The 24843-nt window shown below is 37.5% G+C and overlaps 1 long non-coding RNA gene across 3 annotated transcripts in view; it reads left to right on the forward strand.

Moving 5' to 3' along the window:
* LOC135578568 (uncharacterized) overlaps positions 1-24843 on the forward strand; it is a 58100-nt gene that overhangs the window by 29219 nt on the left and 4038 nt on the right. The gene's annotated exons all lie outside the window — the stretch shown is intronic.

Here is a 24843-nt window from a genome sequence, read left to right on the forward strand (position 1 = left end):
ACTTGACAAGTTTCACTCATTTGGCAGGAAAAGCTTTCATTTTGCATGAATTTGAAGTTGTTTCTTAAACATCTTCTTACTTTTCTGTGTCCCTGAGACATTTTTCCACACTCTTATTTCTTTGGAATCTTTCATTCAAACTGTCATTTCTTGACAGCCCTGGATCCTTTACTGTGTCTCATCCACAAGCACAGCTGTGTCCTTGATGAGAAGGAAGCCTATTTTTACTTGCATTACTTACAAAAAAAAAGACTGATCATCTGATGTTAAGATATATTTCATTTGTAGAACTTAGAATAATAAAGATCTTTAGCAGCAGAGACTCTTAAATTTAGTTACCTTACTATAAATGAGCAGTAATTTCATTGAAACAAGTGCCATTTCTGATACAACTCTGCTGCAGCATTGCCTTTTTGTCTGAATAAAGCACAATGTAAAAGTGAAGCAATTCCCTTTTTAAACACATTTGGATAAATTTTCTATTGCATCAACGCAATCTGCCTGTTGTTCTCTAGCATGTTTTTTTGGGAGGAGAAATCCTGGTCCTGTATGAACCATGACAAAATTTGTATTGGTAAAGTATTTCTATAACTGGACCAGAAACTGTTTACTTAGACTAGCTGCAATTATCTGTTCACGAACCATACTGTGTCACCTATATGCTTCACACAATTCCAAGTTGCCCTTGTTGGAATTAATCTTCCAAAGGGTTTGGGAGTAGCCATGAAGGTCTTCATTGTTTCACTGAGATGGATATTCCTGTTACCACTGGAGGGATGGAAATATCATGTATTTCCACAATGTGCTTGTAAAGCAATCTACAAACTGGATGTCATAAAGTAAGGCCCTCAAGCCCATATTCTTTAAGAGAATCACTCTGAGAGTAGGACTACTAAGAAAATAGTACTGATCCATCTCTTTTGCCTAAAGGTTGTTAAATTCAATAATGCTGATCCATCTTGTTTGCTTAATGGTTGATATATTCTCAGTGAAAAATATCAAGTGGTTGTGGATAACGCTAAACTTGGTTTGAATATATCTATCCTAGCCTGCATCTGTGTTTCCTCTGGGTCAGTGCTGTGGTGCCAGTCCTCAGGTGGGGAGGCTGGAACAGAAAGAACATATGCACAAACACACACATTGCTTCTTAAAATTCAGGTATATTTAACACAATGAAGACTCTGCAATAAGCCTGAAGGTACCTTTATTTAGCTTAATTTTTAATTTTGACTTTGTTTAGATAAAACCAATCTTATGACTAGCACTTTACTGGGGGACTATTTGATTTACTTCATCTACCTTTTACATGTACATTGAATACCCACTGTGGTGGACAAGAGAAGAGAAAGGTCTGAGCAGCCCTTAAAGTTTTGACAATAGTCATTTGGTCTTGGGTACAGAAGTGTCTCATCACACACATCTCTTCAGGCATTCCATGCTTCAGGAGAGGTTCTGCCTGTGTTCTACTGAAAGGAGAATTATCAAAATATACTGCATCCTTCCTCTGGAATTTTTTTAATAAAAGGTTTCCAGATTTGCAACAGGAAGAGAAGAGGGAGGAAAATAAATTTGAGCAAAATAGAAGCATGTAAACTACTTCCACGTGTCTCAGAGGAAGCAGTATGACAGCAAACTACTTCCCAGCTCTACAGCTTTTAAATGAAAAGTTCTTTAATGAGGCTGGGATTTGGTTTTATATTATTTCACTGAGGGTTTTCCTAGTACTCTGAATGCAGACAGGATTTGAGTCATTTCCTGGCTAAATGGCAATGATGAAAATTAAGTTAATAGGTCTCATAATCACCTATTTGCTAGTATCTGAATACCTATTTGATTCAGATTCTGAATACATATTTGTAAGCTTGTGGAACATAACAGGGTGTATGAATCTGCTAATTTTCAATGACCTAAAGTCCATGTGACTAGTGTCTTCTGAATCCTTAAAACCAGATGTGCTCTATGATTGTTACTGATCACGTTTCTCTGCTTGTGGAGCTGGACTAGTTGTGAATGATACGTGAATTCACATACAAGCAAATGTGGGAGGACTGGAAAGGACAATTTATGGCTAACTTCAGGAAATACATTTTTTGTTTTATGTACTTACATGATTGTGTCACCTTATGCTTCAGCTGGTTATTGTTCAAGTTCTGACCTTCGTTGCATGAGTACAGCTCTGTCAAAATAAACTAGCTCGGACTACTGTCAGCTGTACATCGCATATTTTATTGTATTGTAACATATATACGGCCTTGCACCCTTCTGTTTGCCATGTGGCAGGAATAGTTCCATACTTGAGCGTTATGATTCAAGAACATGTTCTTTCTCCACAGAGAGTAGTCAATGCTCTCTATTTGTATCACATTTTAGATGGGAATTGTAGGTACTCAGCATTTGTTTCTTTAAGGATTTTCTTCAGGCACCTAAATGTTAATATAAGCATGTAATTAGAGTTACTGTATCTTGCAATGTAAGGTCTTGGCACATTGCTGTTGCTACTGTAGGAGATCGTTCCTCCCCAAAGACCTGAAATTCTGAGGTATTGAACCTCACTTACATGAATACTTCATAGAGTTAATGGTACAAATTAAAGCTGTGTGTGCTACCACAGCTTAGAAAAAAAACAGTGAAAGGGTATGAAACAACAGCAGATAAATTTTTTTTTACCAAGAAATAGTCACATGTGGAAAACTCAGTAATGATGAATTCTGGTCTATTTTAGCCTCAAGGAAAAAATATCTTTCATAACTGTTACTATGTTTCCATATTACCCATGTTTCCTTGTTTCCATGTTTCCTTTTGTCAGTTTCTCTGACTTACAGTATCTGGTAAGCACTTTCCCACTCTGGTATTTGAAGAGCAATGATGCTACTTGAAGTTATGACTCTGTAAATGTGAATGCTGAGTACCATGTGTATGAATTTCACCTAGAAATTTTTTTCTCTGAGTAAGAATGGGTTTGTTTTCCTTTGGTTTTCCATTTGTACACAGAAAAAATAATTACTGTAATTTTTTACTTAGCTTATGATTTCTCAGTCTAGACAGATCGATCTATTCCATCCTTCACAAAATGTCCAAACAGAACATAACCTAATCCATGATATAAATTTTAAATCAGTGCTGCTGGAGAACTCAGGCTCTCATTTAAATATTTTTTTTTTATTTTTAATATGATGAAAAGATTTTGATCTGACGGTATCAAAGAAGCCTTAGATTTCCAGCAAAACCCTGGAGGCTCATAATAAAAGACACTGCCCTTTTTTTTCTTTTTTTCCCTTTCCAAAATAAGCATATTATTTATACTAATTATATTTTAAAATGTTCAATAGATCAACAGCTGCTAGTACACAGAGACGTATGAAATAGGCAGAACTGGAGGAGCTTTAAAAGGCTAAATTGCATCTTCTGACTGACTTGTGACAAACTTCAGTTGTCCTCTGTTTATACTCCGTGGAAGAAAAAGTCGATGATGAACTGGATATTCTGTCTGGTCTTAAAAAAAAAAGAGTCTTGGAAGACTTCATAGCGACAAATTTAGAGAGTCCTTAAACTTCATTCTGTGCTCTTAAAGAGGGAAGAAACTGCCCTGAGTAGATTCTGACCTAAGGCAACCTCACCAAGGCTCAGGCTACTTAGGAATAATGAGAAATCTAATGAGAGAAATGTATTATACATCACAAAGCTTTTTTTTTTTTTTTCCCCCAAGCCTTCCTAGTCTTGGTATCTATTCAACTTCAAAGACTGTCTGTCTTTGAGACAAGAGGCTGGGAATTACAATTGAAACTAGGGGACTAGTAATTTTGTCCCTAGGAATATTGGAAAAAGAATAAGCTAGTGATGGTTCTGAAGATGTAGCTTCAAGACTTTATTTCTAAGCCAGAATAGCAGACAGTGCTTAAAACAAGGATGGATCCTAGCACAGAAATGACAGTACCAAAATAATGGCACCCTACTGGGCCCAAGGTGAAGACAAAGAACAAACAGGCCAACACTGGTCCAGGAGCCATGTACTCAGTGTTCTGGCCCTGTCTGGTCACTGTGGACCCATAAATTCCAAAGAAACAAATTTTCTAATATCTGTGTAGTGATTATAGCAGTTCATAAGATTATGCCAGGAAAAAAAAACAAAAACAAAAACAAAACAAAACAAAAAACCAAACAAACAAACAAACAACAAAAAAAAACACAAACAAAACAACCAAAACAAAACAAACAAAAAAAAATAACAAAATCAAAACCAAACCTTATTTGGCATATTCCTTCAGGAGGAAAGAAAGTCTCAGAGTTCAACAGTTTTGTTCATGCATTTTAAAAAATGTCAAAGTTGCTACTGTCTGACCAGGCAAAGTCTCAGCTTCTTCAATATGTTACTCCATTTGCTTGTTTATCTTTCTTAAATATAAATATAAATAGAAGTAAATATTTTGTTTCATTAAAATTGAGCACTTTCCCTCCAACTTTGAGACCTTAGATCATGCTACCAGAAATACCAGCAATACATTCCCCTTCCACCTGAAAACCGTTGCTAACAAAGGCCCACATTCTATCTGGAAATCTCTTGGTGTTTTTCAAACACTGCTGAGTTTAGTAGTGAACAATATATGTGCAGCTTTATGTAGAAAGGTAGAGGAAAAAAAAGCCCTTTTCCATCCACATGACTTTCAAAAATCTGTAAAGACTAGTTCAAAGACTGGAATAGGTGGCAAATGGACCTATATGCCTTTCAGTTTCTAGTGATTGGGTAGCAGAGAGGACTACGTTCAGGAATCTAGAGCCTCCTACCCCCAAAACACTGGACTGACTGAGTTGAATTCAATGACTAGCGGCTGTCAGAACATGATATTATGCTACAATAACAGTGGCTTCTTAAACGTGTAGAAATCTTCACTTAATTACTGTATATATATTTGGCATCCCTCTGTTTCAAAATGACCTGAGAAGCAATCCAAACTTTGATGAAAACAGTAGTGTCTTACTGAATTCTTGTTGGAGGCTCTGTGAAGGGGCATTAGTTGTTACTTGCAAGTTCCAAACACTTGCTCTGTAGGAGTTTAGTTTTGTATGACCTGATATATAGTCGTTTTGGTTTGGGATTGGATTTTTTTCCCTACTTTTGTTTATTTTGAATAGTATAGGAATTTCTCATGGAATTTATGTAAGTCAATTAAATTCTTACAATTCATGGATATAGTGTATCAATATACAGACTTAAAAAGAATTGCTTAGAGACCAAGGTTTAGAGTATAAAATTAGTATTTTCATAACCTATAATATTAATGCTCCAACTTCTGTTAACTATTTGTTAACAGAAAACACAGCTGTTTTTTCCTTCTGGAAGTCAGTGTACTTTTCTAGGTATGTGACATTGAACATTCAAGTTATTATGCAAATGTAACCCTTCATTTATTGGGTCCCTTCAGTGTGGACACCCTTCATCATGTGCAGAGGCTCTATGGTAGTACTACAGATAGTTTCTAAACATACAGCAATTATTCACTGGCTAAATACACTGAGCACATAGGTAAGAATAACTAGACTAAACATGAGTATGCTCAGCATCTCCAGTACAGGCATCTGGTGAGTCTCTGCTGCCCAGACAGTCGTTATTCAGGTGGGAAAGTGTTAGACCCTTCTTGGTCCTTGGAATAAGCTGGTTCTCAGTCTTTTTGAGTTCTCATTTTTGACTCGTTGTTTCCTTTCAGCATTTCACACCTTTTCATATCAGTGTTTTTCCTGAGTCCCTGAGTTGCCACCCGCATTTAAACAATTTTATTTGTCTTAATTTTTATTTTTCTCAAGAAGAAAATCTTGGCTTTAGCCTATCTTTTCTCTCACAGCTCAACAATTTTTCAGTAAAGCTGAGCCAAGGCCACATAACTGTGCCAAACAAAACTGGGCCACAGGCTACAGACATCTGAACCCCTGTGCCCCAGATTGCATAGAGTCCAAACACAATTCTGCTGGAATAGTTATGGCTTAAGACTGAGGAGTCTTCTGAGATAATCTTAAGAACAATTATATCAAAAGCAAAAACTTGAATTTGCCTACATAATTTGCCTTTTACTTAATGTAGGGAAGTCTGGAGACAACCTATGGATGCTTATGTACATTACATATAATACATAGAACAGAGGAAATGTGTCATCATTAAGGTCTCCAGGATGAACAGTTTTTTTATCTGAGAAGTTTTTATTTCTTTCAATTTTTTTTTTTAATATTTTTTTTACACTAGTGGATACACAATACTGAAAAAACCCTCTAATATTCTTGACAAGTGATATCTGAAGTATCAAAAGTATATTTGACAAATCAATATAATGTTATCATATGATTATTAATGCAAAATTATTTTATGTGTATGTATAAAATTCCATGTCTTTAATTAGTTGAATAATAATTTTTTTGGAAGTAGATTTAGGGTAGCACTTTCTGAGGCTACACCTCCTTAAAAGTTTAAACTCAGTTACTTATACATCAGTTTGAATTTTCTTTTAACAGCTATTTAAAAGTCTTTCTGAAGGTTTTTTTTTCAGAATATAAAGTTAGATAGCAGTTAGATTTACTAGACTAATATGAGAATTTAGATTATTCAATACTGTTTGTTTTGGGCACCCATAACTACCTTTGCATGACCCCACATACTAGACTGAAATCTAGTTTTCTTCCAAAATCTGAGAACAGTTCTGCACCTTCTGTATCAGTCACGAATAACCCTACTCTACTCAGTTCAAACTAAAAATATTTACAAAATAATTACGTTGGAAGCTGGGACTGTAGCCACTGTCTACATTTAGCAATGAAAGGCCCAAAGGTAACTAAATTCTCTTTACTTGGAATTTGTGATTCTAATTCTGTTTTATTACTGAATTTAGATTGCCCCAGAACTTGTAGCAATACTTTTTCCCTTTCTTGGAAATATTCTTCTATGTTAAATAGCCTCCCTTCTCCTATTTTGCATATCCTGATTGAAATAAGATGTTCTTTCACTGTTTGGAGGAACAGAGGCACCCTTTGTGACCATGTGCTATTAATAAAAAGAAGTGGGAAAGCATTTAATTCACGGTCTGCAAATGTAAAGACCCTTTTTTTTTTATTCTCTGTTCTTTCTTTTCTCATATTGACAGCATAATTCTTGAATAACAGAAACAAAACAAAGTAAATAGAGCTGGTCTCATCTTTTCTGTTAGTGTTGATGTTCTCATTTTTGTTTGTGACAGTCACAGAGATAATCTCCACCAAACTATTGGAACATAATTTACACACAGTTTTGTGGAGAGAAAATACAAGTATTATAGTAGTGATTTGACAAGAGTTTTAACTTTGGACCAATCAATTTTGCCATGTGAGTACAGGATAAACTGAATGGTTATTGCCTCAGGAAGGAGCATGATATGTTTTCATCATATGTGCAACTTCAGATCATCCGTGTTTTCCCCAGGTGCTCCTGGATGGGTACTGAAGAGAACATCTTCCTGCTTAAATGGACATGATACACTCAGGACTGTCTGCTGAGAGGGTCTCTCAGTGACGTCTCTTCTCTTCTTCTCTTGTATCACTAAAAGTTTTCAGGATATAAAGCTATTTGGCAAATCCTTGCATGATTGACATTTACATTTGTCCTTAAAATTGCATGGGTTATTATTTTTTCTTTCTGAGGGAAAACTTGAATGTCACATTATAAGGAGATGCTTATACCACATGCAAGAAAGGGTTTTGCAGATATTGGCAGTTTTTAGTAAACAGGGAAAATGCTCATCTGCTGGGAAAAGATAGAATAGAAAATATTGTTTGTCAAATTCAGTTCACTGCTCTGTGATTTTAACACTGACACATCTTAGGGACCTTGGGATCAATAATATTTGTAATCTGATTTCCCAGAATAATATTTTCTCATATGGTAACATCACCAAATCAGTTTTTGTGTACAATTGTGTACTTTTGCATAATGCCAGGGAAGCTGAGCAATAATTAAACGAACTTCCTCTCTCCTAATTTCTGACCTTGAAAATTGATATGAGAGAATCTGGAAAGGTGGATCTCTGTGGTGAGTCCCTGTTTAGCAGCAACAGAACAAATTGATTTCTGATCTAAAGCTGTTAGTCTCTCTGTTCAAAGGCATTAGCATTATTGGATCCTAACAACATCAGTATAGGAGCAAATCTTGTTCTGGGGTCATCACAAAATCTGAATGACGATCACAGGATCACAGAATAGTTGAGGTTGGAAGGGACCTCTGGAGATCATCTAGTCCAACCCACCTGCTAAAGCAGGTTCACCGAGAACAGATCACATGGGAACATGTCCAGGTGGGTTTTGAATGTTTCCAGGGAAGGAAACTCCACAACCTCCCTGGGCAGCCTGTTTCAGTGCTCTGTCACCCTCAAAGCAGAAAAAATTTCTGAGAAGAATGCAAGTGGATTAAAATACGCACAGGACTGAATCTGAGCACCTTTCTCTGTCCCAAATACCAGCATTATATTAACTTGAAAATTGTGATTTTCTTCTTTGGGATAATAACTGCATTTCGGACAAAAACAAGATAGTAATGTAGATCTGTCTAAGTATAAGCTGTGTAGTAATACAAAATCACATTTATACATAGGATAAAATGAACCTTGGACATGTGTAGACACTCTAACCTCTCGTTTGACTTGACATGATTAGTTAAATAATAATATCATCCAAAGCTCTTTCCATATTTTGGAGAAAACTGGACTTTTCAATCTTTCAGAGATTTTTTTTCTCCCCCTTATCAGGAATATCCTATCTGGGAAACCTATCTAGCACTCAAGACCTAGCTAGACTGCTTGTTTAGAGCTAACTTGACTTTTGACAGCAGTAGCTTTCTTTCCAAGATAATGGAGTGCTTTGTAAAGATTGTTGCCACCACAGCTAACATTGCTCTAAGCACAAAGGACAGCTTCTCTGTTACATTACAGGGAATCTGCTTATCTTCTGATTCTAACATAGATGTTTTTATCTTGTTTTCTTCTGAGAGCCTGTTCCTGAAGCTTCTTAGGAAAACTTTCTAAGATTTCTAACACTCAGGAATGACATCCTACTTAGCACACATATGCACAAAAAATGAACATACAAAAAAAGTCCACAACCAACCCACAAAGAAAAAGTAACTGAAACTTAAAAAGTTATCTTTTTTTTTTTTTTAATTTTAGTCTTAAAACTCTCATGTTACCAATTAAAACACTGAGAACAAATACAGTCATGGATAACACAGGCTGAGGGACAAATGCTCTTTGGCTTGATAAAGCTGAACTCCTTTTTTTTTTAAATGGTGGAATGTCAAATATAGAAATGTTGCCCTGCCAAAAGGCCACAAAGAGGGAAAATACTGTTCATTCAGTAATGTCTTGAGGCATTGCTAAGACGTTCTGCAATGTCTTGAAGCACAAAATACTATTTACTGTAACAAGCATTGGGTTCACTACTGTCTGGCATCCTGTCCTCAAAAAAATGAGACATTGTGGCATATAGTTGTCACCTTAGTCTGATTTCAGGTTGTGGAAAAGGGTTTATTGTATGACAGTAGGAAATCTCAGCACTCAGACATCCAAGAATTCCATTTTCTCTTACTTGGGTTTTAATTTGGAAATTAAAAGCAAACCAGCAAAACAAGATTCAGGCTCATCTTTCCAAAGCAATGACCCTTCTTGAAGGAAAAATTCTGTTTCTCTTTAGAGCACATGTCTGTGTGGATCCCAGTAACAGACCAGTGAAATTCTGAATGCTTTCACCAATCTTTTCTTTTGAGGTAACATGTCTGCTCTTCCCCTCCCAAGAAACATAAATCAGAAAATAATCCCTGTCGCTAATCAGTTCATTTTTGTTGCTTCTGTAATACGAGAAATAACTCAGAGCCCATTACATTGCAAGAATTAGGGTTTATATGTACTTTTTTTTACTGTTCTTTTTTGTTTGGCACATTAATTTTACCTTATTTAGTTTTTTTAATGGGGATTTTTTCCCTTTTTTTTTTTTTTTTTTTTTTTCCCCTCCTTTCTGTGACAATGGAATATGAAACTATTTTTATCTAGGTAACTAAGGTTAAGGAATAATCCAGCAAGGCTCTGTCATGGAATCAAGTTTGCAAAGTGCATCTTAGTTCAGAAAATTAGTAAGGAGTAAATCAACAATAAAAGAACCCTTAGAAAATAGTTTTCACTGGTTGTGCACCAACTAATCTGTCACCGTTTAATGCAGGGTAACAATAAACTGTAGCAGACGCTTTCTGTTAACACCCTCCCTCCTCCAGCTCCCCCGCTCTCCACCAAGGAAAGGTGGTAGGAGGAAAAGAGAGACAGACTTCCAAGTTGGAAAAAGTTAAAAGTGTTTTACTAATGTCACTAATAAAATAGACAAAATAATACAAAATACACAACACCGATCTTGAAATTCCCAGCAACAGCTCAGCCTGTCACTAGGCCTCAGATAGCAGGGAAGGCAGGCAGGGTCCTCTCCAGATGTCGGCCATAGTCGAAGAGAATGAGACCCTCGTGATCTCCCATTTTCATATGCTGTATGACGTGGGTGGGATGGAATAATTAGTTGGTCAGTTTTAGTCACCTGTTCTGTTTGCCCTCCTTGCAAATACACCCCTTTCACTTATGTACCATGAATTCTTATCAGCGACCTTGCATTACATTGCTATGTCTGTTTATGAAAATACGTAGCCAACTTCAGAAAAGTGCAGTTATTTAGAAGAACTTAGCTGAAAGGAAAATTCACTAAAAGAGAAACTGATTTTCTTCACTGGTTGAGCGTATCCACAGAATCAGGTTCTACGCAGTCTTATTTCAACAACAATTCAGAAAAAGTTGTCACCACTTTTGGGTGATGCAGTCAGTTGCCAGTTGTTTCGCTCAGCTGTTTTCTAAGGAAAAACATGAATAAATCTAACCTTACTCCATCTCAGCCAGTGGAATTAATAGGAATTTATTCTAGGCTCACAGGTGGTTAAAGCCACAGGAAAATTGTTTCATATCATCTTTCAGCTCAGAACAGAGCTTCAGAACTTATCTTGGTCATTGGTCAAACTGAGCCTCAGGTTATTTGGACATTTGGTTCACAGATTTTCTCAACACTATTTGTTCAAGAAGCCTGTAACTTGTTTGCAAGCCCAGCTGGCAGAGGATGATCCTTGCAGTGAGCTCTGGCATGTATATTTTTTTCTCACTTCGGTGGTGCACAGGTTTGTGAAAGGCATGCCAAAGAGTTCTGTTTTCTATCCCAGTATCTGGTGCTTCAAAGACCTGGTAGTCAGGGTGAGTATGTGTCAAGAAAGCTCCTCTGGATCACCATGGGGTATGTTTTCCACTGGACGCTGAAAAATCACACAAAAGAGCTGTAACACAGGACTGCAATAAGAAACAAATGTTTAACATAAACTTACAGGCATATGTAAAATCAGACCATTTTATCAAGATCTTAGTGTCAATGTAGCTGCCAGTGACAGTGAAAGAATCAGTGGGCCAGCTAGGCAGAAAGTCATCATTATTCTCATCATCAAACCTATGACCTCTAAAGAAATCAAAGTTGAACAGTGCTTTCAGAAACGGCTCCCATTCCATCTGGTAAAAACTAGCAGAATCAAGGTCTGGTCTGAAGGAGGCATAAGTCAGAGCACCAGTGCTGAAGTTTACTTAGTCATATAGTTCTGTTTACCTGGCATGCATTTCCCCATTGCTTCTTCAAAATCCAATTCTTAAGACTGTATCACACACTTCCACACTTAAAAGCATGAGCTACTATGTGGTGAGCTTTCAAGCCAGTCTGTTAGCTGAGGCACTCGATAGCAGCCAGCTCTTATAAAAGAGGCTTATTCATTACTCTAGTGCAACATCTTGCTTGTTTACTAATTTTATGCAATCCATGCATCTGTATTAATTCCTCTAAGAAGGGAAATCTCTTTGTAATAACCTAGTGATAACAAAAAACTTTGCCTGTAGCACCAGAACTGGCTCTTTCCTAGAAGTATTTCTTTGATTATGCTACATTAATTACATAATATGTGACAACTAGGAATAAATTAAAATATCAGTGATGTTGAAATTAGACTCCACTAGTTTCATCTTGTTTTTCTGGAAGACAGCCCTGTGTTAGGACACATATGTAAAGAAAAGTCAGTTCCTCTAGTCAGTACTGGCAGCTTGATTGTTTAAGACTGTGATGTTTTTCATAATCACTAATCACTTTTTAAGTTGGTCTGAGCTTCAGGGTTCTTCAGAATTGAAATGAGCCCTGTGAAACTTCAGCAGGACCATGTAATCTCAGAGAGGTAAAGGACCTATAGTTTGTACAGTTCAATAGCAAGACATGTAGTTTTATATTCTTTCAGAAGACTTGAGAACAGGTGACCTGGAGTGATATAAGAAAACCTGGACAATTATTTTTTTCCAATATGAGGGAGGAATAAGGGACCTGCTTCCTATCTTCCACTCAAATGTTCAGAAAAAAAAAAAAAAAAGAAACCAATAACAAAATCAGTATTGGTATTTGTGAACTAGGTGCCTAATTGCTCATACTTTACCTGTATAGCTGTGTACTTTAACTTGGAGAGGAATTAACCTACTCTGTTTTTGCCTTGTATAAACTGAGCTACCTGAGCCATTTTAGGTAATTTCCTAAAATAATTTGCAGTCAACTTATTTGCACTTTATATCTACAGATGCAAAAGATTCTACAGCACCTTCTTCTTCCCTTAGACATCAGACACATTCCGGATTGAATCACAGAATCATGGAATGCTAGGGATTGGAAGGGACCTCGAAAGATCATCTAGTCCAATCCCCCTGCCAGAGCAGGAACACCTAGATGAGGCTACACAGGAATGTGTTCAGGTGGGTTTTGAATGTCTCCAGAGTAAGAGACTCCACAGCCTCCCTGGGCAGCCTGTTCCAATGCTCTGTTACCTTCACTGAGAAGTTTCTTCTCAAGTTTAAGTGGAACCTCTTATGTTCCAGTTTAAACCCATTACCCCTTGTCCTACCATTGTTTGTCACCGAGAAGAGCCTGGCTCCATCCTCATAACACTCACCCTTTGTATATTTATAAACATTAATAAGGTCACCCCTCAGTCTCCTTCAAACTAAAGAGACCCAGCTCCTCAGTTTTTCCTCATAAGGGAGGTGCTCCACTCCCTTAATCATCTTGGTTGCCTTACGCTGGACTCTCTCCAGCAGTTCTCTGTCTTAAGTTAGCATTTCTATAGGTGAAAACATCCAAACATGCAACATAAAAGGTTTTGGTGGACTTGTGATTCTGCATCCACATCTTGCTGAATCCCTAGAGTATCTGAACTGTCTTTTGAAAGGAACAGGCTCATCAGTTCTGGAAGCACAGGATGAAAGTAATTGCTGTTTAACACCACAGAGAATACCCTCAGCTCAGTGCTACATCCTGAGAGCTGTCCTTTGGGGAAATTATTTCATCCAAAACTAAAAAGTCCCACTGGAAAGAAAGAAAGAAAGAAAGAAAGAAAAAAACTCTTATCTTTACAATCAAATGAACTATCAGTGAGAAAAGTCTTACACCTGTCTCATTAATATCCTTTCTAGAATAATACAGAGCTTTTATGTGCAACTTCATAATGACTTACAAAATAAATGTGTGTCTACTTGTGAATGGGAGGTGTATTGGATTTTCATGCCAAGGCGTGGGTAGTGGGGAGCTAGAGGAGTGGCATCCATGAGGAGAGTCTTGGGCTGTCCCATGCCCGACACAGATGGCTCCAAACAGACCCACTGCAGGGCACAGCTGAGCCAGTCAGACATGGATGGCTGCCTTGGGGAAAATGTATCTAACAAAGGGCAGAAAATTCTGAACAGACAGTGAATGAGGGCACAAAAAATAGAGAAACAGTAGAGGGAACACCAAGGCCAGAGGAGGAGAAGGAGGAGGTGCTCCATGTTGAGCAGATGTCCACACTGCAGCCCATGAAGGATGCTGTGTTGCAGCATGTGGACATGCCTGAAGGAAGATGCAGCCCATGGAAACCCCACATTTGAGCAAGGGAAAAGAGTAGGAAAAAGGAGTAGCAGAGAGGAACTGTTGTGTACTTACTCCCAATTCCTCACTGCCTCTGCAATGCTGGACTCTAGAATGAAGGAATGTATTTGAGTCTATGAAAAAAAGGTGGTGGATGAAGTGTATTGCTCATTGTTTCTCACTATCTACATATATTTTAATTGACAATAATTTAAATTAATTTTCCCAAAGTCCAGTCTGTTTTGCCACTGACTGTAAGTGGTTAATCAATCTTCATATCTTTATGAGACTTTTCAGATTATTTTCTATCCCTGCTCTGGAGAGGGTGAACAAGTGAGAGGCTGGGTAGATGTCCAGCTGCTAGTCCAGGTTAACCCACCACAGGAGGGTTGACAGATGTTCCTGTGAACATCTTTGCAGGGAGACAAATCTTATGTCTTCCTAGGAGCATTGCTAATATAAACAGAGTTATTTATTTCTATAGTGCTTGTTATATGAAACACAGTGGAAAAGTTTTCTGTGATCTTTCACCACCTGGACTCATCCTACTTAACTTTAAGCACTTAATTGAGGCATAGAAGTTAGAAGCTTAGTCACCCTAGTCAATGAAAAGGAACAGATGCCTTCAGAGGATGATTCAAATATGTAACTGGACAAAATTTCATTCTGGAGGTATTGGGCTCTCTCCACTAATTATAAAATAACGCACAGTCAAGTGCATTTTTAACAAGGTGTTGCAGTTAAGTACTTTAGGTTAAGCAGGATGAACCAGGGTGTCTATGGCTGAAGACTTACTGCACTTGATCTTTCTTCTACAAAAGGAGAACCTGGTAATAACACTTTATAAACTGCTTTTAACATATTGCTCATGCTAGACATGCAGTTTATTCTAACCTTTCATACACAATTGAAATGTCCCTTTCTCCTTAGTGTATGAAACTATTTTAACATTTTATCTTTTTGGACTCACAGTTTAAGGTAGATGTACATGTTATTGTTGCAGTTCTTTTTTACACAGGCTGTGCTTCCCCAGTAATATTTCTTGCAATGGAAAGTGTTACAATGGAAAGCACGTGAATGTTAAGGGCAGCCTTGGCTGCAATCACCATGAAATGGTGGAGTTCAAGATCCTTAGGGCAGCAAGGAGGGTGCATGGCAAGCTCACTACCCTGGACTTCAGGAGAGCAGACTTCGACCTCTTCAGTGGTCTGACTGGCAGAGTACGATGGGATAAAGCCCTGGAGGGAAGAGGGGCCCAAGAGACATGGTTAATAGCCAAGAGTCACCTCCTCCAGGCTCAGGAGCAATGCATCCTAACAAAGAAAGTCAAGCAAAACCACCAGGAAGCCTGCATGAATGAACACGGAACTCCTGGACACACTCAAACTACAAAAAAGAAACCTACTGAAAGTAGAAACAAAGACAAGTGGTGTGGGAATAATACAGAGAAATTGTCTGAGCAGGGATCAGGTTAGGAAAGCTAAATCCCTGATAAAATTAAATCTGCACAGGGGCATCAAGGGCGACAAGAAACACTTCTATAGGTAAATTAGTGATAAAAATAAGACTAGGGAAAATGTGGGTCCTCTCCAGAAGGAAATGGGAGACACAATTACGTAGCACATGGAGAAAGCTGTGATATTCAACAACTTTTTAGTCTCAGTCTTCACTGGCAAGTGCTCCAGCCTCACTGCCTAAGTCACAGAAGGCAAAGGCAGGGACTGTGAGAATGAAGAACTACCAATTGTAGGAAAAGACCAGGTTAGAGACCATTTAAGGACCCCGAAGGTGTACAAGTCCATAGGACCTGATGAGATGCATCTGTGGGTCCTTAGTGAACTGGCAGATGAAGCTGCTAAATCACATTTGAGAAGTTGTGGCAGTCCAGTGAAGTTCCCACTGACTGAAATTGGGAAAAAATAGCCCTCATTTTTAAAAAGGGGAAAAATCAAGACCTGGGGAACTACAGGCCAGTCAGTCTCCCCTCCATGACCAGCAAGATCATGGAGCAGATCCTCCTAGAAACTGTGCTAAGGCATGTGGAAAATAAGGAGGTGACTCGTGACAGCCAACATGGCTTAACTAAGGCCAAATCATGCCTGACAAATTTGGTGGCCTTCTACCACAGGGTTATAGCAATTGTGGATAAGGAAGAGCAACTGATGTCATCTACCTGGACTTGTGCAAAATGTTTGACACTGTCCCTCGTGACAACCTTGTCTCTAAATTGAAAAGACATGTATTTGACAGATGGACTACTCAGTGTGTAAGGAATTAGCTGGACGGTCACACTCAAAGAGTTCTGGTCAATGGCTCAATGTCCAAATAGAGACCGTTGGCTTTCCTCAGAGGTTGGTATTGGGACTAGTGCTGTTTAAGACCTTTGTCAGTGACATGGACAGTGGGACTGAGTGCATCCTTTGCAAGTCTGCCAACAACACCAAGCTGTGTGGTGCCATTGACATGCTGGATGGAAGGAGTGCAACCCGAAGAGACCTTGACAGACTTGAAAGGTGGATCTGTGCAAACTTCATGAAGTTCAACAAGGCCAAGAGCAAGGTCCTGCACATGGGTCAGGGTAGTCCCAACCACAAATATAGGCTGAGCAGAGAATGGCTTCAGAACAGCCTGGAGGGGAAGGACTTGGGGGTGTTGGTTGACAACAAGTTCAACATGAGCCAGTGATGTGCACCTGCATCTCAGAAAGCCAACCGTACCCTGGGCAACATCAAAAGGACCATCACCAGCAGGTCGAGGGAAGTGATTCTCACCCTCTACTCCACTCTCATGAGGTCCAACCTAGAGTACTATGTTCAACTCCGGGGCTTCCAGTCTATGAAGGACATGGACCTGTAGAGTGAGTTCAGAGGAGGGCCATGAAGAGGATCAGAGGGGCCAGAGCACCTCTCCTATGAGGACAGGCTGAGAGTTGGGGTTGTTCAGCGTGGAGAAGAGAAGGCTGTGGGGAGACCACATAGCAGCCTTCCAGTGCCTAAAAGGGAACTATAAGAAAGCTGGAGAGGGACTTTTTGCAGGGGAATGTAGTGATAAGACAAGGGCTAATGGTTTTAAACTAACAGAGGGTAGATTCAGGCTAGACATGAGGAAGGAATTCTTGACTATGAGGGTGGTGTGGCACTTGAACAGGCTGCCCAGAGAAGTTGTGGATGTGGAAGTGTTCAAGGCCAGGCTGGACGGGGCTTTGAGCAACCTGGTCTAGTAGCAGGTGTCTCTGCCCACGGCATGGGGGATGGAACTAAGTGATCTTTAAGATCCCTTAAAACCCAAATCATTCTGTGATTCTATGGTTACCAAAATGAACAAAAACACATTAAAAATGGACAGAAGATTAGGATGTAATTAAGTGGAGGTGTCTAATTTTTAAATCCAAATGGCACAGTTTGATCATTGAGCAAATATTATGTAACATGTTAAATCATCCCTCTCAAATTTAACTTTTGGATAAAATATTAATTTCATTTCTTGTCATGCCCATTCTAGCAATTATGACATAACACTTGTCCAAAACTAGAAGTTGATGAAAGACAGATGATTTTTTTTGTAAGAGTGATGTTAGTCAAAGTATGGGTTTAAATATTTGTGTGTTAAATAATGCGCCCTTTCAACAGTTTTCCTTCTATCTTTCTGAACTGATTGTTGTTGAGATGATGCTTTCTTTCTTGAGTGTACAGAAAAGAAACACAATCAATTCCTGTTAAATGAAACTATTATTTTGGGTCATTTTTGTGACTTGGTAGTAAGGAGCAGCTCTGATCAAGCTTAGTCTTCATGCATGTTAACGTCACTTCATAAATACAGTAATTAACATTATTGACAAGAGGAACCTGGGCAGCTGGAAAAAAAAAAAAAAGAAATTAAAAAAGAGCTATAGATCTCCAATGAATTCTTAATGACATTGTTATAACTGGGTTGTGTTTTTTGGGTTTTTTTTTCAACTATGTACTTCATAACCATTTTTGTCTTCTTGTTCATCTACCTCCTATTGTAAACTTCATTTGTTTAGTTCTTGTTGAATTTCTCAGACTTTGGATTTACCTCTATTCCTGTACTTTCATGCACTTTCTGAATTTTTACCTCATAGAGGTTGTTGATGCAGGGTGCTGCATTTTCTTTAACAACAATAATATAATTTGAATAATCTTCTTGCTATTGAAGGGTGCAGGTTGCTTTTCTGCTTAAGTTTCCAAATATAATCATTTTATGTAGAAAATTATCTTGTGAGTTTTGTTTTTGTTTTAAATTATGAAAACTGTAAAAATGGGTAAGAGGAGACAGTACAGTCTCCGTGGCATTGCCTGTAATTCATCTGGTTTGTTCTCAATTTTTCTCTAGCCAAAACATTGTAATAGATTTGCAGTGGATATGCAGAAGCAGGACTTTGTACAAAAAGTGTAGGATCCTCCCCTCACTGGTCCTCCAGGAAAAAAGAAGTAAGGCTAATTTATTTGCTGATATCTTTGACATAACAAAAATTTTACATGCAACAAAAGCCAAAATATATATATATTCAGTACTGTATTTCAAATTAAGCCTTACCCTGAGCCATCTTTATTCTTGCATATCGAGGAAACAAAATTATGAACTCAAAAGGAAACTACTGATATTCCTGAGGATAAATATCTCAGTGTAAGTCATTTGTACCAAGTACAACACGTACAGTCATAGTAGAAGTGCCCAGGTACTGTGATAATAGACCACTCTGTTGACTGTGAGATTGACTTATATTTTGACAGCTGGAAAAAAATGGTGCTCATAAGCAGTCTTATTTTAACATACTTAATGTAAGGCTTGAGCTGGTAACTATTATTGCGTTTTGTTTGACAGTTTCACAAGTCACTCACTTCAGACCATGGACTTTTGAAAACACTTGCTCTTCTGCTGCTGGTCTTTAGCTTTAATTTATATAAAGGGGCAAATGCTGTATCAAGAAAGACTTAATTACCGATTAGAAACATTAAAATGCATATATTTGCTTCGTAAGACTTCAGTTCTCCATTTTGAGTAGCATAATCTTTTTAACAACACTAAGGAATACAAAATCTGGAGGCTTGTTTTCTTATTGGCCTTTGTGGAATTAAACTTTTTACCCAGTGATTTAAGACTTATTTCTTTTGGCACTTTTACTGAATTGAGCTCCCCTGGCTCTCTGATTCAATCACTTATGAGCTGATATCTTTCAAAAAGGCTGTGGCTACATATTAAAGACAGGAGCCACAACTTGAAAAGAGCTACTTAATTCAGTTTTTGTCCCAGTTGTGTACTCTAATAAGGTAATTTGCAATATGTATGATATTAAAATGAGTCAAATCAACCTTCTAAATCTGACAAACGCATGTGTTGTTGACAGATGATTGTGCATCCAGAATTAGGTGTTAATCAGCATTTCAGCAAATGTGCAAATGACTGTGGAATTCTATGGCCATTGATCAAATTCCTGATGAAGAAACAGCAGTACAAACCAATTTCTATAGAAGTTGAATAGTCATTTTCATTGAGTATTTCATCTAAGATCAAAATACCAATGCACCAATGGTACAAGGTATAAATACATACCCTAAAAGCTATTTGGGATGTGGTAAGGGGTATTCTGGTGAAGGAGGATGTGACCAGTCCCTATTTTGTCATATGTTACAGGTGCTTACACAACCTTGTATTATGTCATTTTGGAGTCCCATTGCTTGACTTGGAAATGTGATTCTCCTGAAGTCCCAGTAGTCCTAAAGCTCACTAGTTGACAAAAAAGTCCAAACCATCAAAAACTTTAATCATGCTGTTCTGAAACATTTTTGTACAAATTTCCTTTTAGCCCATTGGCACAATAAGGTATTCACGACAATGCGGTGAGATCAGGAACACTGTAAGTGTTGCAGGTTGCTTGAACAATGTCAAGATTTTTTTTCCCTGTGATTTTTCTGGTGTAGCTGTCCTGCAACACAAAACAGCATTATATTTTCTTAGCTCACCTCTCCATGAGGCTAAACAGTCACATGTATGCTTCCTGCTTGCTGAAAGGCTTTTCCTTCACCATGTAGTTGGCTTATGCTATTTAGACTTAAAAATTGCTTCTTTGACACTCTTAGAAGAAAAAAAAAAAAAAAAAAAAGAAAAAAAAAATTGAAACAGTTAAATTACAGCAGGAACAAGTTGTACCAGCACTAAAGTTTTATTGCAATATAATGAAATACTATCATCAGGCAAAGAAAAACACAGAGCCAATACGAAAAGCAGTTTAAAACTCCTGTATCATAACTGCTCTTCCTCAAGTGATTACAACATGAAAAGAGGTGTAAGAATAAATCTGTGCTGTTTTTTGTGTTCTTGGAACAGAAATTGATTATTTGAATAGTTTCTTGATGATCTAATAATTGACTTGGGGGACTTAAAGAAGCAAATATTCTCTGGTGCAGCCGCTGTTTCATTTTTAGAGAAGATAAGGATTAAGAATACAAATTGCCTAATAAAAAGTAATTTTTTTTCTCTTAACTTTATTTTGCTCCCTCCTGTCACAAGGGAAGCTGAAAATGCTTAGATACCTGTTAAGAAAAATTTCTTAACCAACCGACTCCTATGCCAGGAAAAATGTGTAGTTTTCAGCTTCTTGTTGCATGGCACTAAGTATGACCCTGGTTTACCCTTCCTACTGGATGACACCAAAGGCCTACCTATATTAGTACAACTCCTTTAACAACAAGCAGATGTTTCTGGAGAATTTTAGTATTCAGGCCTTTCCCAATGTATCATATTTCTAGCTTCTATCGTCCATCAACATAAGGACTTCCGAATCAGAGAACATGACTGGATCATTGTGTTTAAAAACATGAATAACTTTAAATATGATTTTTCCAGCCTCCTTCTTTGAACCCTGTTTTATGTTTTCCCTCTAAAAAATTCTGTGACACCAAGTTCCACAGTACAAACTGTATGAAAAGATATGTCCCTTTGCCATAAAGTACATACCTTGAACCTCGTAAGAGGGTCATTGTGTGCTTTCAGCTTCTCATTTTGTGAGGAATAGTGAGTTATAATGTCACAGGCAATCCCATGATTTTATGGAGCTGTATCATATTCCTTCTCAGTTCATTTATTTTGAGAAAATAGAATCCAAATGCTTAGCTTCTCCTCATATGAAATTATTGGCTAAAAGATGGTCATTATTGGTTTCCTTCTATGCTTCTTTTCTACTTCTATTAAAATTTAATAGCTAGAGCAGCTATTTGAAGTCTGTAACCAACCACTTCCACAGCTGAACAGAAGGTGCCAAAAAGAAAGCTCATTCAGATATGATATTTACTTTAGTTTTCTGTTTCCTTTTGAAAGCTGGATACGTACTGCAAGGTGTTTCCTGTGAATATTCAGTAGTAGTTTTAAAGAAATTGACCTTAGTTCCATTTAACCTCCTGTTGCTTCTTTGATAGTCATTTATCACAGATCTGTTAGCAAATGTCTTTGTTTCCTGTTCTGTTTATTAAAACAGCCTGTGCTTAAGAAGAAATTGTGAAGTTTTGTAATTAAAATTTTTAATTCGTATTTATAAGAATTCACAAGAGAAAACATAAAGCAATAATTTTTATCTACTGAAATGTGGGATTGAGGTTGGTTAATACAATAATTTAGCTAATTCCAGTCCTTGGAAGGAACAAAGGAAGAAACCTTTTAACATTTATTTCTCACACCTGCTGACTTAAAGGTGACATTGGATGTTTTTCTTGGTGTTAATGTTCCATTATTGGCTCTTGAATTGAAATCAGACTTCTTATTCAACAAAGAGATTGATACCAGCTATGTTGGTGCCATGCTATGTCTCTTCTAAAATAAAACAATGGCACTTCATTAGAAGTATTGAAAATGTAAGAGCTATGCATCAGTTTGCACTTGGTTTGGCACATCAGCTACAACAAATGCAAAATTGTATGAAACGCTTTCATTTAATGGTCACAAAGAACATAAATATCAGTGTTCAGAAAGCTCTGATGCCCAAATGTAGAGTACAGAGAGACAGAATGGAAATTGCAGAATGTCCTTTTGCAGAGGACAGGGTGCTGATACCACCATATTCTTGCCACAGAAGGTTTTCTTGTTCTCTCTGTCATGGTTTAACCCCAGCCAGCAACTAAGCTGCACACAGCCACTTGCTCACTCATCCCCCAGTGGTGTTCAGTCATCTCCAAGAAAGCCGGGCTCCATCATGTGTAGTGGTTTCTTGGGAAGACAAATGCCATCACTCCAAATGTCCCCCACTTTCTTCTTCCTCCAAAATACATACTGAGCACGACATCATATGGCATGGAATATCCCTTTGGTCATTTAGGGGTCAGCTGTCCCGGCTGTGTCCCCTTCCACCTTCTTGTGCACTCCCAGCCTACTGGCTGGTGGGGTGGTGTGAGAAGCAGAAAAGGCCTTGACTCTGTAAGCACTGCTTAGCCATAACAAAAACATCTCTGAATTATCAACACTGTTCTCAACACAAACCAGAACATAACCTCATACTAGCTACTATTAAGAAAATTAACTCCATCCCAGTCAAAACCAGCACAACCTCTCATCTTTTCCTTTTAATAAAAATCTTGAAAGACAACATTGCAAAACACATCCAAAAACTGGCTATTGAGCACTCACGCAGGATCAATTATAGGATGCATCAGATTTGCTTCTCAGGTACCACTGATGTGGTTTTGAAGCCCTGACCTATTTTTATTTTCCTAGATGTCCAAGCAATGAGGCAAGAGTTATACATTAAAAAAAAAAAATAAAAAAAAAAAATAAAAGTAACAAAAGCTACTCATTTGGAGAGCCTAAATGCCACTGAAATCTGTTGCAGAGCAGATAGAATTGATCCCTTTGTGTAAGAGTCCTGCTCTTCTGTTTCTTCCATATCTTACAATTATTTCACCATTTGTTCAAGTAAACACAATGAAGGAAGATCAAGTTCACTTTGGGGTATGTAAATGAACAGACAGATGAAAAACTGTAGAAAGCATGTAATGTTCTAAATAATATTCCAAAATTGGCTTTGTCCTGGCATAGAATAGATCCTGTTTCTCTGAAAAGGGTGTAACATGAGCCATGATATTTAATAAAATATTGCTGTTCTGTTGTGACTTTTTATGTGTCTGAAACTAGCACATACAATGCAGGAGGATATCTGTATCTCTCATGAAAGGGTAAGTCAGCAGTCAAGGGAAATACATCATTTGCCTTCCAGTCAGATGGATAGCTTTGAGAATCAGGCAGTCATGAGTCCAGAAGCTTGAAAACAAGGAATAGCCATAAAGCTGTCTCAGACCAGGGTATGGAAATACTGAGAATCTCTTGAAATAATGTCTGAGACAGAAGTCCTAAGCTAAAGATTTTCATAATAGAGAGCTTCAACTCTTGAAAAAGTCGAAATAGTAAAAGGTTTTGGGTTTGTTTGGCATGGTTTGTTTTTTGTTTATTTTTTTCATTTTTGGAGTAGGACACAAGCAAACAGAACACAGAGCATGGTTGTGTTTGTTTATCATCATTGAACAGGAGGTACAAAGGCATATCTAGGTGTTCTTACTCTGGCAGGGGGATTGGACTAGATGATATTTCGAGGTCGCTTCCAATCCCTAACATTCTGTGATTCTGTGTGATTCTGTGATAAGAGGTTAAAATGCATTCCTAGTTAAAAAGCAGAAGTTCTGTTAATGTTTTTAGGTATAATGTCCTGTTTTCAATTTTTATAGAGAAAAGGTGCTAAGGAAGAAATTATTCCTTTAGGGACCGTCGGAAGGTTAGTCTTTTTAGGAAAAACTGAAGTGACTGTCTCATGGTGTTTTAATAGCACTACACTGCCTCCAGCTTCCTTGCAAGATCAGGGTTATAAACTCCCACAGTAATTTTACCAATGATTTCTCATTTGGAAAGCAGTTTTCATTCTTTTTCCTGTAAGCTTTCTTCCATTTTTACCTCACGTTATTCATCTATAAATGGGTTTATTCTTTACCTGCCTTTATACAACTTCTGTAGATAACATGAAAACTGAAGGCCACCTTAACTGAATCCAAGGTCTATGTACCAAGTGTGACTGAGACACTTTCTCTACTTTGAGGCTAGATAAAATTCTGGTCATACTTTGGCAATACATACATAATCAAAGTAATTGACATGCAATTAGTTATGTGGAATAGCTGAAAAATAGTTTGTGATTTCCATAGACCACACCCCAAGACAAGGAGCATGCTAATTGAAAGCCTTTAATATGCTTCTTCAAAGGAAAGTATGACTTATGTACAGAATTATATATTTAAAAAAAAAAAAAAAAAAAGAAAAAGCTCAAAGTCATCTCATGACCTTTTTTATAGATAAAAAGCATTTTAAAAGAAAGGGAAAAAAGTCATTTAAAAACTTATACCTTATAGGTTTCAATTTCAACTTAAGAAAAAAGTAGTATTTTCTGTTTCAATATATACTACATTCAATTATCTTTCTAAAGTGTGAAGCACATGAGCAAGTAAGAGACAAGAAAAACAGAAAATCCATTTACCCATTCTAGTATAGATGGTCGCTCAAGTCAGGTGGAGTAGGTTTGCATTTGCAGACACATTTATAAAATTCGTCAAAATCAGCTACAGCAGCAATATGCTATTTCAAAATGGCTTTACAAAAGGTTCAAACATGGTGTGTAATTTGTCAGAACTGCCTTGTTTTGTAGCCCCTCTTATTCCTTAAAAAATGTCAAAGAAATGAAATCTAGAAGAGCTGTCAAATTTCAGAAAAATGCCTCAAGCTGAATTCTTTGTTTATCTGAAATACTGTGGCATAAAAAATAAGAACTGCCAAAGAACTGCGAGTGTTTAA

The sequence above is a fragment of the Columba livia genome, chromosome 2, assembly GCF_036013475.1.
Source record: "Columba livia isolate bColLiv1 breed racing homer chromosome 2, bColLiv1.pat.W.v2, whole genome shotgun sequence".
Lineage (NCBI taxonomy): Eukaryota > Metazoa > Chordata > Aves > Columbiformes > Columbidae > Columba > Columba livia.